Source organism: Carassius carassius, chromosome 12, assembly GCF_963082965.1.
Source record: "Carassius carassius chromosome 12, fCarCar2.1, whole genome shotgun sequence".
Taxonomy (NCBI): Eukaryota; Metazoa; Chordata; class Actinopteri; order Cypriniformes; family Cyprinidae; genus Carassius; species Carassius carassius.
Window position 1 is genome coordinate 23,394,854 of NC_081766.1, and position 14,136 is coordinate 23,408,989.

Here is a 14,136-nt window from a genome sequence, read left to right on the forward strand (position 1 = left end):
ATCAACATTTAGCTAAGTGTCAAAGCATGCAACTAATGCATTGAATAAGGAAAGTTGCTTTAACTCAGGCTAGCAATGTCCGATCTGCCCCAAACTCAGGAAATTTGACAAGAGTCCTGTACTGAACACATCAACATGCCCGTACTCCGTTATAGTCATAGCACCATCTACTGGCAACAGGAAGTGTCATGTGTAACACTGTTATGGACTCCTAGCATGTGTAACAATGTTATGGAGTCCTAGCAACATATTAAAAAGTGCCAGCATGTGATAAATACACTGGCAGCATGCTAGAAACATACTGAAACATGTTAGCAACACTTAGCTAAATGCTAAAGCGTCATATTACTGCAGTTAAATAGGAAGTTAGTGTAATTCAGGCATACAGTGTCCAATATGCCCCAAATTGAACAAGTTTGATAAGAGTCCTGTCCTGAACACATCAACATGCCCGTATTCGATGATAGCGCCACCTGTTGGCAACAGGAAGTGGCATTTTTAAAACTGTTATGGACTCCTTGCAAAATAATAAAAAGCATCAAGAAGTGTTAAATAGGCTGGCAACCTTCTACAAGCATACTAAAACATGCTAGCAACACTTAGCTAAGTGCTAAAGCAAGCCACTAATGCAGTGACAAAGGAAGATGCTGTGACTCAGGCAAGCAATGTCCGATCTACCCCAAACTTCACACGTTTGACAAGGGTCCTGTCCTAAATAAATCAACATGCTCATATTCGGTTATAGTCATAGCGCCACCTGCTGGCAACAGGAAGTTTCAGTTTTAACACTTTTATGCACTATTTGCAACACAGTAAAATATGCCATTGTGTGCTAATCATGCTATAAATATTTTCAAACTTTCTAGCAACACTTAGTATGTGCAAAATGATGCTAATAATACTATAAAACAGGAAGTGTTTGTAACTCATGCATACAATTCCCAATCTGACCCAAACATCACATTTTATAAGAGTACTGGCCTGAACACAACTAAAGGCCAATATTCAATTATAAATATAGCGCCGCCTGCTGGCAACACGAAATTACTTATTTTATACTAACTTAAACATGAATTGTCTGATCTGCCAGAAACTTTGCATGTTTGGTAAGAGTCCTGGCCTGAAGACATTTACATGTCAGATATTCAGTTATAATCATAGCGCCACCTGTTGGCAGCAGGAAATGTGGCACAAATATTTACTATTTTATATGCATATGGCCCAACGTTAACTGCTCCTCCTATGGGCACCGGGTGGTGTTGAGACCGAGTGCGAGGGTCCTTTCATTGCTGCTTGCAGCTTTAATTAGGGCCCGAGCACTGCAGTGCGAGGACCCTATTGGAATTGCTCCGTTTATTCTTCTTCTCCGTAATGAAGCGCATTTTTGAGGGCCTAAACATGCTCCAAAATTCACGAAACTTTGCACACGCATCAGGACCGGCGAAAATGTACATTTGATATAGGTTTCAGAAGTGGGTGTGGCAAAATGGCTCGATAGCGCCACCTGGATAATTTCAACGGAGTGTCCCTCGAGCTATGTTTCACGTACATGCATGAAAATCGGTACACACGTGTAACACACCAATACCTACAAAAAAGTCTCTTGGTACAAAATCCAAAACCCAACAGGAAGTAAGTTATTTTGAATTTCCTGTACGATTTTTGTGCAGTTTTTGCCGTTTCCATGCCTCGTACTTTGACGAACTCCTCCTACAGTTTTAATCAGATTATCTTCAAATTTGGTGAGGGTCATCATAAGACCTTTGTGACATTAAATTGCGAAGCTTTTGAGTTTTCGTCAAGGGGTGTGTCCCTGGCGGCCTGAAAAAGTTTGATGTTTCGCCGTGAAAACGGAAGTTGCTGTAACTCAGGCAAGCAATGTTCAATCTGCCCCAAACTTCACACGTGTGATGTGTGTTCTGTCCTGAACAAACACCCATGACCAAATTCAGTTATAGTCATAGCACCACCTGCTGGTAACAGGAAGTGACATGGTTAACACAGTTATGGACTCCTTGCAAAATAATAAAAGGCATCAACAAGGGTTAAATAGGCTATATTTTATAAGCATGCTAATACATGCTAACAACATTTAGCTAAGTGCTAAAGCATGCTACTAATGCAGTGAAACAGGAAGTTGCTGTAACTCAGGCAAGCAATGTCCGATCTGCCCCAAACTTCACACGTGTTATGGGTGTTCTGTCCTGAACAAACACCCATGACCAAATGCAGTTATAGTCATAGCGCCACCTGCTGGTAACAGGAAGTGACATGGTTAACACAGTTATGGACTCCTAGGAACATATTAAAAAGTGCCAACAAGTGTTAAATAAGCTGGCAAAATGCTAGTAACCTACTAATACATGCTAGCAACAATTAGCTAAGTGCTAAAGTATCATATTATTGCAATGAAACAGGAAGTTGCTGTAACTCAGGAAAGCAATGTTCGATCTGCCCCAAACTTCACACTTGTGATGGGTGTTCTGTCCTGAACAAACACCCATGACCAAATTCAGTTATAGTCATAGCGCCACCTGCTGGTAACAGGAAGTGACATGGTTAACATTGTTATGGACTCCTAGGAACATATTAAAAGTGTCAACAAGTGTTAAAAAGGCTGGCAACATGCTAGAAACATACCAATACATGCTAGCAACACTTAGCTAAATGCTAAAGCATGCTAGTGATGCAGTGAAAAAGGAATTTGCTGTAACTAATGCAAGCAATGTCCGATCTGCCTCAAACTTTAAATGTTTGACAAGAGTCCTGTCCTGAACACATCAACATGCCCATATTTAATTATATTCATAGTGCCACCTGCTGGCAACAGGAAGTGGCATGTTTAACACTGTTATGGACTCCTTGCAAAATAATAAAAGGCATCAACAAGGGTTAAATAGGCTGGCAAAATTTTATAAACATGCTAATACATGCTAGCAACATTTAGCTAAGTGCTAAAGCATGCTACTAATGCAGTGAAAAAGGAAGTTGCTGTAACTCAGGCAAGCAATGTCCGATCTATCCCAAACTTCACACGTGTTATGGGTGTTCTGTCCTGAACAAACACCCATGACCAAATGCAGTTATAGTCACAGCGCCACCTGCTGGTAAAAGGAAGTGACAAGGTTAACACAGTTATGGACTCCTAGGAACATATTAAAAAGTGCCAACAAGAGTTAAATAAGCTGGCAACATGCTAGTAACCTACTTATACATGCTAGCAACAATTAGCTAAGTGCTAAAGCATCATATTATTGCAGTGAAACAGGAAGTTGCTGTAAATCAGACAAGCAATGTCCAATCTGTCCCTGTCACAGTGTCTGGGTTGTGTCCCTGGGTTTCCACTAGATGTCCCCCTTTCTCACGGTGTCTGTCACCTTATCACTTCCTGTTCCCTTATTTGGTCACCTTCCTCCTTGTTAGTAATTGATTGTTCCCCACCTGTCTCCTGTTCCCTCATTATCCTTCCGTGTATTTATACCCGGTCTGTCTGAGTCTGTGTTACGGAGTCCTTGTTTAATGTTGAGGTTATTTCATGTCCGTCATCTTGCCTTGCCTTGCCTTGTCTTCGTGTCTTGTATATTTGGATATTCTGGTTTTGACCCTGCCTGGACTGTTTACCCCTTTGGATTACCCTTTAAATAAATATCATACCCGCACTTGGTTCTATCTCCGTGCCTCATTGGATCCCTGCCGTGACAGAAGGACTCCGTCACACTAGGAACCAGCGGTATGTCATTTTTCCGTTCCCCAGCCAAGATGGCGGAGCGGCGAACCAAGTACCTTCGGTTGATCGCCCTCCGCCAAGAGGGCAATGAAGTGGGTGCCCTGGCTCAGGTGTTCTGGTCCCTGGCCGAGGGCATGGGCTACAACGATGCGGCCCTCAAGGACTATTTCAATGGCGGGCTGGATGATCCAGTGTCTCATGAGGAGATGGCGCAGTTAGAGACACTGGAATTCTGGGAATTCGTGCGCTACCTGCAGCATCGGCTTCGGTGGGATGCCCCAGCCACTTCGGTCTCTTCCGGCGGGGTGGTCGTCAGCCCAGCACCACTGCCCAGGATGGCAACCAGCCAAGCGCCACAACCCAAGATGGCCACCAGTCCAGCACCACTGCCCAGGATGGCTAACAGCCAAGCGCCACAGCACAAGATGGCCGCTAACCCAGCGCCAATGCCCAAATTGGCCACTTTTCCAGCGCCACAGCCCAAGATGGCCGCCAGCCCAGCGCCAATGCCCAAATTGGCCACCGGTTCAGCGCCACAGCCCAAATTGGCCACCGGTCCAGCACCACAGCACAAGGTGGCCGCTAACCCAGCGCCAATGCCCAAATTGGCCACCGTTCCAGCACCACAGCCCAAAATGGCCGCCAGCCCAGCGCCAATGCCCAAATTGGCCACCGGTTCAGCTCCACAACCCAAGATGGCCGTCAGCCTAGCGCCACAGCACCAGATGGCCGTCAGCCTAGCGCCACAGCACAAGGTGGCCGTCAGTCCAGCGCCACAGCACAAGATGGCCGCTAACCCAGCGCCAATGCCCAGATTGGCCACCGGTCCAGCGCCACAGTACAAGATGGCCGCCAGCCCAGCACCACAGTACAAGAGGGCCGCCTGTCCAGAGTCATGGCCCAAGATGGCTGCTTGCCCAGCGCCGTTGCACAGGATGAGAGTCTCAGTTGACCCTCCGGAGTCGAGTCAGGTGCCAGTTGACCCTCCGGAGTCGAGTCAGGTGCCAGTTGACCCTCCGGAATCGAGTCAGGTGCCAGTGAACTCTCCAGAGTCGAGTCAGGTGCCAGTGAACTCTCCAGAGTCGAGTCAGGTGCCAGTGAACTCTCCAGAGTCAGGGCTAGTCACCGCTGATCCTCCAGAGTCAGGGCTAGTCACCGCTGATCCTCCAGAGTCAGGGCTAGTCACCGCTGATCCTCCAGAGTCAGGGCTAGTCACCGCTGATCCTCCAGAGTCAGGGCTAGTCACCGCTGATCCTCCAGAGTCAGGGCTAGTCACCGCTGATCCTCCAGAGTCAGGGCTAGTCACCGCTGATCCTCCTGAGTCAGGGCTAGTCACCGCGGATCCTCCTGAGTCAGGGCTAGTCACCGCGGATCCTCCTGAGTCAGGGCTAGTCACCGCGGATCCTCCAGAGTCAAGTCAAGTCACCGGTGATCTTCAAGGACTGAGTCAAGTCACCGGTGATCTTCAAGGACTGAGTCAAGTCACCGGTGATCTTCAAGGACTGAGTCAAGTCACCGGTGATCTTCAAGGACTGAGTCAAGTCACCGGTGATCTTCAAGGACTGAGTCAAGTCACCGGTGGTCATCATGGACTGAGTCAAGTCACCGGTGGTCTTCAAGGACTGAGTCAAGTCACCGGTGGTCTTCAAGGACTGAGTCAAGTCACCTCTGATCTTCAAGGACTGAGTCAAGTCACCTCTGATCTTCAAGGACTGAGTCAAGTCACCTCTGATCTTCATGAACAAAGGCAAGTCACCTCTGATCTTCATGAACAAAGGCAAGTCACCAATGATCTTCATGTGCAAATGCAAGTCACCAATGATCTTCATGAGCAGTGTCAGGCCAGCACCAATCTTCTGGAGTCCAGTAAGGACACCAGGGGATTACCAGAGTTTCGTTGTCCCATTGATCCAGCCGCACGGAGGTCTGCTCCGCCTTGGGGGCTCTGGTCCTGACCACATGGCTGTGGTGGTCTTCTGCTCCGCCCTGGGGGCCTTCCGCCCTAACCACACGGTTGTGGGGGTCTTCCGCTCCGCCCTGGAGGACTCTGGCTTCGTCCACAAGGACGTGGTGGTCTTCTGCTCCGCCCTGGGGGGCTTCCGTCCTGACCACACGGTTGTGGTGGTCTTCTGCTCCGCCCTGGGAGGCTTCCGCCCTGACCACACGGTTGTGGTGGTCCTCTGCTCCGCCCTGGGGGACTCCAGTCTCCACCACACGGATGGTGTGGTCTTCTGCCCCGCCCTGGAGGGGCTTCATGTTGTTTTTGTGTTCACTCCTGTCCCTGTTCCTCTCTGTGAGCCTGGCCCTCCGTCCCTCCCTCTGAACCTCCTCCGGTCCTCCTCCCTCCTGGTCTCTCTGTTTTGTGTCTACACTTCTGGTATCTGTTCCCCATGATTTTTTTTTTCTGGCCCTCCGTCCCTCCCCCTGAGCCTCCACCTGTCCGCCTCCCTCCTGGTCTCTGTTTTGTGTCTGTCGTGGAGCGTCTGGGAGCCGCTCCGTAGAGGGGGGGTACTGTCACAGTGTCTGGGTTGTGTCCCTGGGTTTCCACTAGATGTCCCCCTTTCTCACGGTGTCTGTCACCTTATCACTTCCTGTTCCCTTATTTGGTCACCTTCCTCCTTGTTAGTAATTGATTGTTCCCCACCTGTCTCCTGTTCCCTCATTATCCTTCTGTGTATTTATACCCGGTCTGTCTGAGTCTGTGTTACGGAGTCCTTGTTTAATGTTGAGGTTATTTCATGTCCGTCATCTTGCCTTGACTTGCCTTGTCTTCGTGTCTTGTATATTTGGATATTCTGGTTTTGACCCTGCCTGGACTGTTTACCCCTTTGGATTACCCTTTAAATAAATATCATACCCGCACTTGGTTCTATCTCCGTGCCTCATTGGATCCCTGCCGTGACAGTCCCCAAACTTCACACGTGTGATGGGTGTTCTGTCCTGAACAAACACCCATGACCAAATTCAGTAATAGTCATAGCGCCACTTGCTGGTAACAGGAAGTTACATGTTATGGACTCCTAGGAACATATAAATAATAAAAAAATAATAAAAGGCATCAACAAGGGTTAAATAGGCTGGCAAAACTTTATTAGCATGCTAATACATGCTAGTAACATTTAGCTAAGTGTTAAAGCATTCTACTAAGGCAGTGAAAAAGGAAGTTGCTGTAACTAAGGCAAGCAATGTCCAATCTTCCCGAAACTTCACACGAGTGATAAGTGTTCTGTCCTGAACAAACATTCATGGCCAAATTCAGTTATAGTCATAGCGCCACCTGCTGGTAACAGGAAGTGACAAGGTTAACACAGTTATGGACTCCTAGGAACAAATTAAAATGTGTCAAAAAGGGTTAAATATGCTGGCAACCTTCTAGAAGCATACTAAAACATGCTAGCAACACTTAGCTAAGTGCTAAAGCATGCAACTAATGCAGTGAAAAAGGAAGATGCTGTAACTCAGACAAGCAATGTCCGATCTGCCCCAAACTTCACACGTTTGACAAGGGTCCTGTCATAAATAAATCAACATGCCCATATTCGGTTATAGTCATAGCGCCACCTGCTGGCAACAGGAAGTGTCATTTTTAACACTTTTATGCACTATTTGCAACACAGTAAAATATGCCATTGTGTGCTAATCATGCTAGAAATATTTTCAAACATTCTAGCAATACTTAGTATGTGCAAAACGATGCTATTAATACTATAAAACAGGAAGTTGTTGTAACTCATGCATACAATTCCCAATCTTACCCAAACATCACATGTTTTATAAGAGTACTGGCCTGAACACAACTAAAGGCCAATATTCAATTCTAAGTATAGCGCCGCCTGCTGGCAACAGGAAATTAATTATTTTATACTAACTTAAATATGACTTGTCTGATCTGCCCGAAACTTTACATGTTTGGTAAGAGTCCTGGCCTGAAGAAATTTACATGTCAATATTCTGTTATAATCATAGCGCCGCCTGTTGGCAGCAGGAAATGTGGCAAAAATATTTACTATTTTATAAGCATATGGCCCAACGTTCACTGTTCCTTCTATAGGCACCGGGTGGTGGTGAGCCCGAGTGCGAGGGCCCTTTCATCGCTGCTTGCAGCTTTAATTAGGGCCCGAGCACTGCAGTGCGAGGACCCTATTGGAATTGCTCCGTTTCTTCTTCTTCTTCTTCTTCTTCTTCTTCTCCGTAATGAAGCACATTTTTGAGGGCCTAAACATGCTCCAAAACTCACGAACCTTTGCACACACATCAGGACCGGCGAAAATTTACATTTGATATAGGTTTCAGAAGTGGGTGTGGCAAAATGGCTCGATAGCGCCACCTGGTAAATTTCAATGGAGTGTCCCTCGAGCTACGTTTCACGAACATGCATGAAAATCGGTACGCACGTGTAACACACCAATACCTACAAAAAAGTCTATTGGTACAAAATCCAAAACCCAACAGGAAGTAAGTTATTTTGAATTTCCTGTACGATTTTTGTGCAGTTTTTGCCGTTTCCATGCCTCGTACTTTGACGAACTCCTCCTACAGTTTTAATCAGATTATCTTCAAATTTGGTGAGGGTCATCATAAGACCTATGTGACGTGAAATTGCGAAGCTTTTGAGTTTTCGTCAAGGGGTGTGTCCCTGGCGGCCTGACAAAATTTGATGTTTCGCCGTGAAACAGGAAGTTGCTGTAACTCAGGCAACCAATGTCCGATCTGCCCCAAACTTCACACGTGTGATGGGTGTTCTGTCCTGAACAAACACCCATGACCAAATTCAGTTATAGTCATAGCGCCACCTGCTGGTAACAGGAAGTGACATGGTTAACACAGTTATGGACTCCTTGCAAAATAATAAAAGGCATCAACAAAGGTTAAATAGGCTGGCAAAATTTTATAAGCATGCTAATACATGCTAACAACATTTAGATAAGTGCTAAAGCATGCTACTAATGCAGTGAAACAGGAAGTTGCTGTAACTCAGGCAAGCAATGTCCGATCTGCCCCAAACTTCACACGTGTTATGGGTGTTCTGTCCTGAACAAACACCCATGACCAAATGCAGTTATAGTCATAGCGCCACCTGCTGGTAACAGGAAGTGACATGGTTAACACAGTTATGGACTCTTTGCAAAATAATAAAAGGCATCAACAAGGGTTAAATAGGCTGGAAAATTTTTATAAGCATGCTTATACATGCTAGCAACATTTAGCTGAGTGTTAAAGCATTCTACTAAGGCAGTAAAAAAGGAAGTTGCTGTAACTAAGGCAAGCAATGTCCGATCTTCCCCAAACTTCACACGAGTGATAGGTGTTCTGTCCTGAACAAACACTCATGGCCAAATTCAGTTATAGTCATAGCGCCACCTGCTGGTAACAGGAAGTGACATGGTTAACACAGTTATGGACTCCTTGCAAAATAATAAAAGGCATCAACAAGGGTTAAATAGGCTGGCAAAATTTTATAAGCATGCTAATACATGCTAGCAACATTTAGCTAAGTGCTAAAGCATGCTACTAATGCAGTGAAACAGGAAGTTGCTGTAACTCAGGCAAGCAATGTCCGATCTATCCCAAACTTCACAAGTGTTATGGGTGTTCTGTCCTGAACAAACACCCATGACCAAATGCAGTTATAGTCGTAGCGCCACCTGCGGGTAACAGAAAGTGACATGGTTAACACAGTTATGGACTCCTAGGAACATATTAAAAAGTGGCAACAAGTGTTAAATAAGCTGGCAACATGCTAGTAACCTACTAATAAATGCTAGCAACAATTAGCTAAGTGCTAAAGCATCATATTATTGCAGTGAAACAGGAAGTTGCTGTAAATCAGGCAAGCAATGTCCAATCTGTCCCCAAACTTCACACGTGTGATGGGTGTTCTGTCCTGAACAAACACCCATGACCAAATTCAGTAATAGTCATAGCACCACTTTCTGGTAACAGGAAGTTACATGTTATGGACTCCTAGGAACATATTAAAAAGTGTCAACAAGTGTTAAAAAGGCTGGCAACATGCTAGAAACATACCAATACATGCTAGCAACACTTAGCTAAATGCTAAAGCATGCTAGTGATGCAGTGAAAAAGGAATTTGCTGTAACTAATGCAAGCAATGTCCGATCTGCCTCAAACTTCAAACATTTGACAAGAGTCCTGTCCTGAATACATCAACATGCCCATATTTGATTATATTCATAGTGCCACCTGCTGGCAACAGGAAGTGGCATGTTTAACACTGTTATGGACTCCTTGCAAAATAATAAAAGGCATCAACAAGTGTTAAATAGGCTGGCAACATGCTAGATACATACTAATACATCCTAGCAACACTTAGCTAAGGGCTAAAGCATGCTACTAATGTAGTGAAAAGGAAGTTGCTGTAACTCAGGCAAGCAATGTCCGATCTTCCCCAAACTTCACACGTGTGATAGGTGTTTTGTTCTGAACAAACAGCCATGACCAAATTCAGTTATAGTCATAGCGCCACCTGCTGGTAACAGGAAGTGACAAGTTTAACGCTGTTATGGACTCCTAGGAACAAATTAAAATGTGTCAAAAAGGGTTAAATATGCTGGCAACCTTCTAGAAGCATACTAAAACATGCTAGCAACACTTAGCTAAGTGCTAAAGCATGCTACTAATGCAGTGAAAAAGGAAGATGCTGTAACTCAGGCAAGCAATGTCCGATCTGCCCCAAACTGCACACGTTTGACAAAGGTCCTGTCATAAATAAATCACAAAGCGCCACCTGCTGGCAACAGGAAGTGTCATTTTTAACACTTTTATGCACTATTTGCAACACAGTAAAATATGCCATTGTGTGCTAATCATGCTAGAAATATTTTCAAACATTCTAACAACACTTAGTATGTGCAAAACGATGCTATTAATACTATAAAACAGGAAGCTGTTGTAACTCATGCATACAATTCCCCATCTTACCCAAACATCACATGTTTTATAAGAGTACTGGCCTGAACACAACTTAAGGCCAATATTCAATTCTAAGTATAGCGCCGCCTGCTGGCAACAGGAAATTAATTATTTTATACTAACTTAAACATGAATTGCCTGATCTGCCCGAAACTTTGCATGTTTGGAAAGAGTCCTGGCCTGAAGAAATTTACATGTCAATATTCAGTTATAATCATAGCGCCACTTGTTGGCAGCAGGAAATGTGGCACAAATATTTACTATTTTATAAGCAAATGGCCCAACGTTCACTGTTCCTCCTATGGGCACCGGGTGGTGGTGAGCCCGAGTGCGAGGGCCTTTTCATCGCTGCTTGCAGCTTTAATTATTCTTCTTCTTCTTCTCCGTAATGAATCGCATTTTTGAGGGACTAAACATGCTCCAAAACTCACGAAACTTTGCACACGCATCAGGACCGGCGAAAATTTACATCTGATATAGGTTTCAGAAGTGGGTGTGGCAAAATGGCTCGATAGCGCCACCTGGTAAATTTCAACGGAGTGTCCCTCGAGCTACGTTTCAAGTACATGCATGAAAATCGGTACGCATGTGTAACACACCAATACCTACAAAAAAGTCTCTAGGTACAAAATCCAAAACCCAACAGGAAGTAAGTTATTTTGAAATTCCTGTACGATTTTTGTGCAGTTTTTGCCGTTTCCATGCCTTGTACTTTGACGAACTCCTCCTACAGTTTTAATCGGATTATCTTCAAATTTGGTGAGGGTCATCATAAGACTTTTGTGACATTAAATTGCGAAGCTTTTGAGTTTTCTTCAAGGGTTGTGTCCCTGGCGGCCTGGCAAAGTTTGATGTTTCGCCGTGAAACAGGAAGTTGCTGTAACTCAGGCAAGCAATGTCCGATCTGCCCCAAACTTCACACGTGTGATGGGTGTTCTGTCTTGAACAAACACCCGTGACCAAATTCAGTTATAGTCATAGCACCACCTGCTGGTTACAGGAAGTGACATGGTTAACACAGTTATGGACTCCTTGCAAAATAATAAAAGGCATCAACAAGGGTTAAATAGGCTGGCAACATTTTATAAGCATGCTAATACATGCTAGCAACATTTAGCTAAGTGCTAAAGCATGCTACTAATGCAGTGAAAAAGGAAGTTGCTGTAACTCAAGCAAGCAATGTCCGATCTGCCCCAAACTTCACACATGTTATGGGTGTTCTGTCCTTAACAAACACCCATGACCAAATGCAGTTATAGTCATAGCGCCACCTGCTGGTAACAGAAAGTGACATGGTTAACACAGTTATGGACTCCTAGGAACATATTAAAAAGTGCCAACAAGTGTTAAATAAGCTGGCAACATGCTAGTAACCTACTAATACATGCTAGCAACAATTAGTTAAATGCTAAAGAATGCTAGTGATGCAGTGAAAAAGGAATTTGCTGTAACTAATGCAAGCAATGTCCGATCTGCCTCAAACTTCAAACGTTTGACAAGAGTCCTGTCCTGAACACATCAACATGCCCATATTTAATTATATTCATAGTGCCACCTGCTGGCAGCAGGAAGTGGCATGTTTAACACTGTTATGGACTCCTTGCAAAATAATAAAAGGCATCAACAAGGGTTAAATAGGCTGGCAAAATTTTATAAGCATGCTAATACATGCTAGCAACATTTAGCTACGTGCTAAAGCATGCTACTAATGCAGTGAAACAGGAAGTTGCTGTAACTCAGGCAAGCAATGTCCGATCTATCCCAAACATCACACGTGTTATGGGTGTTCTGTCCTGAACAAACACCCATGACCAAATGCAGTTATTGTCGTAGTGCCACCTGCGGGTAACAGGAAGTGACATGGTTAACACAGTTATGGACTCCTAGGAACATATTAAAAAGTGCCAACAAGAGTTAAATAAGCTTGCAACATGCTAGTAACCTACTAATACATGCTAGCAACAATTAGCTAAGTGCTAAAGCATCATATTATTGCAGTGAAACAGGAAGTTGCTGTAAATCAGGCAAGCAATGTCCAATCTGTCCCCAAACTTCACATGTTGTAGTATCCTGATATTTATGTTATACTTGCCTGCAGTTCCACTCCACACCTCAGATGGTGCAGTTGACCTCCAGGACCATGTGGGTCCCGGGGGTGGTTGTAAACAGAGAGAGGAAGTGATAACTCGTGGTATGAATGCTCTGTTATGTGATGAGCCAAGTAATAAAATAATCAGTACGGTCATCTCGAGTGCTTTAGTCTTATTAATACTTAAGTTACTACATATTGGCGACGAGGATATTGGAGGGATGAAATAAGAGTAGTTTTGAAGACGGATGACACTGGATGAGTTTAGAGAGCTGACGGTGAGAGAGTGAGAGGCTAGCATTGGACCGGAGGATTCACGGAGACAAACGCAAAGATGACGACAATGATAGGCACTCTGTCTGCGTTTGACGTGAAGGAGCAGACATGGGAAGAATATTGTGAGATACTAGAGCAGTTTTTTGAAGCTAACGGAATTGATGATGGAGAAAAGCAGAGAGCTATCCTCATCAGCGTGGTGGGACCAGCCACATACAAGCTCATAAGGAACCTGGTGAGTCCAGATAAGCCCAGCTCGAAAACATACGGTCAGTTGAAAACTTTAATGAAAGAGCACTTCAATCCAAAACCGAGCGAAATAGTGCAGAGATACAAATTTGACTCGCGCTCCCGCCAGCCTACTGAGACCGTCAGTGCATACGTAGCAGAACTGAGACGATTAGCACATGATTGTAACTATGGTGTTACGCTGGAACAGATGTTAAGAGACCGACTTGTGTGCGGTATAAATGATGACAGAATTCAAAGACGCTTGCTGTCTGAAACAGACTTGACTTTTGAGAGAGCATTCAAAATTGCAGTAGCTGCAGAAGCTGCTAATAAAAATGTTCAAGACCTCCATAAAGCACCGTTAGTAGCATGCAACAGCATGAGGACGGAAGGAACACTAAAAAAGGAGGGAGAATGGAAAAAGAGAGATAAAGAATGCTACCGATGTCATGGGAAGCAACACAGTGCAGCCGAGTGTAAATTTAAGGACGCAAAGTGTCACTGCTGCGGGAAAGTAGGACATATAGCTAAAGCTTGCCGAAATAGAAATAAGGAAGGTGCACGTCCCAGTGAAAAGAAAACATACAGAGCAGAGAAAACCTACAGAGCAGAGAAAACCTACAGAGCAGAGCGGCGTTCATGCCCACATCGATCACATAACGTAGACTGTGAAAAGCAGGATGGTGATAGATCCGAAGAGGAAGCATTCACATTAAACTGCATGGAAACGGAGACATCAATTCAGAGAATAAAACCGTTTGAAGTGACGATGAAAGTGAATAAGAAGGCAGTACCTTTTGAAATTGATACAGGCTGCAGTGTAAGCATAATGAATGAGACGAAGTTCAATGAGATGTGGAACGAAAAGCAACGTCCGCAA

At 44.6% G+C, this 14,136-nt stretch overlaps 1 protein-coding gene across 2 annotated transcripts in view; it reads right to left on the reverse strand.

Moving 5' to 3' along the window:
• The window catches only part of sdr16c5a (short chain dehydrogenase/reductase family 16C, member 5a), a 179,919-nt gene that overhangs the window by 19,065 nt on the left and 146,718 nt on the right, over positions 1-14,136 (reverse strand). The window lies entirely within an intron of this gene.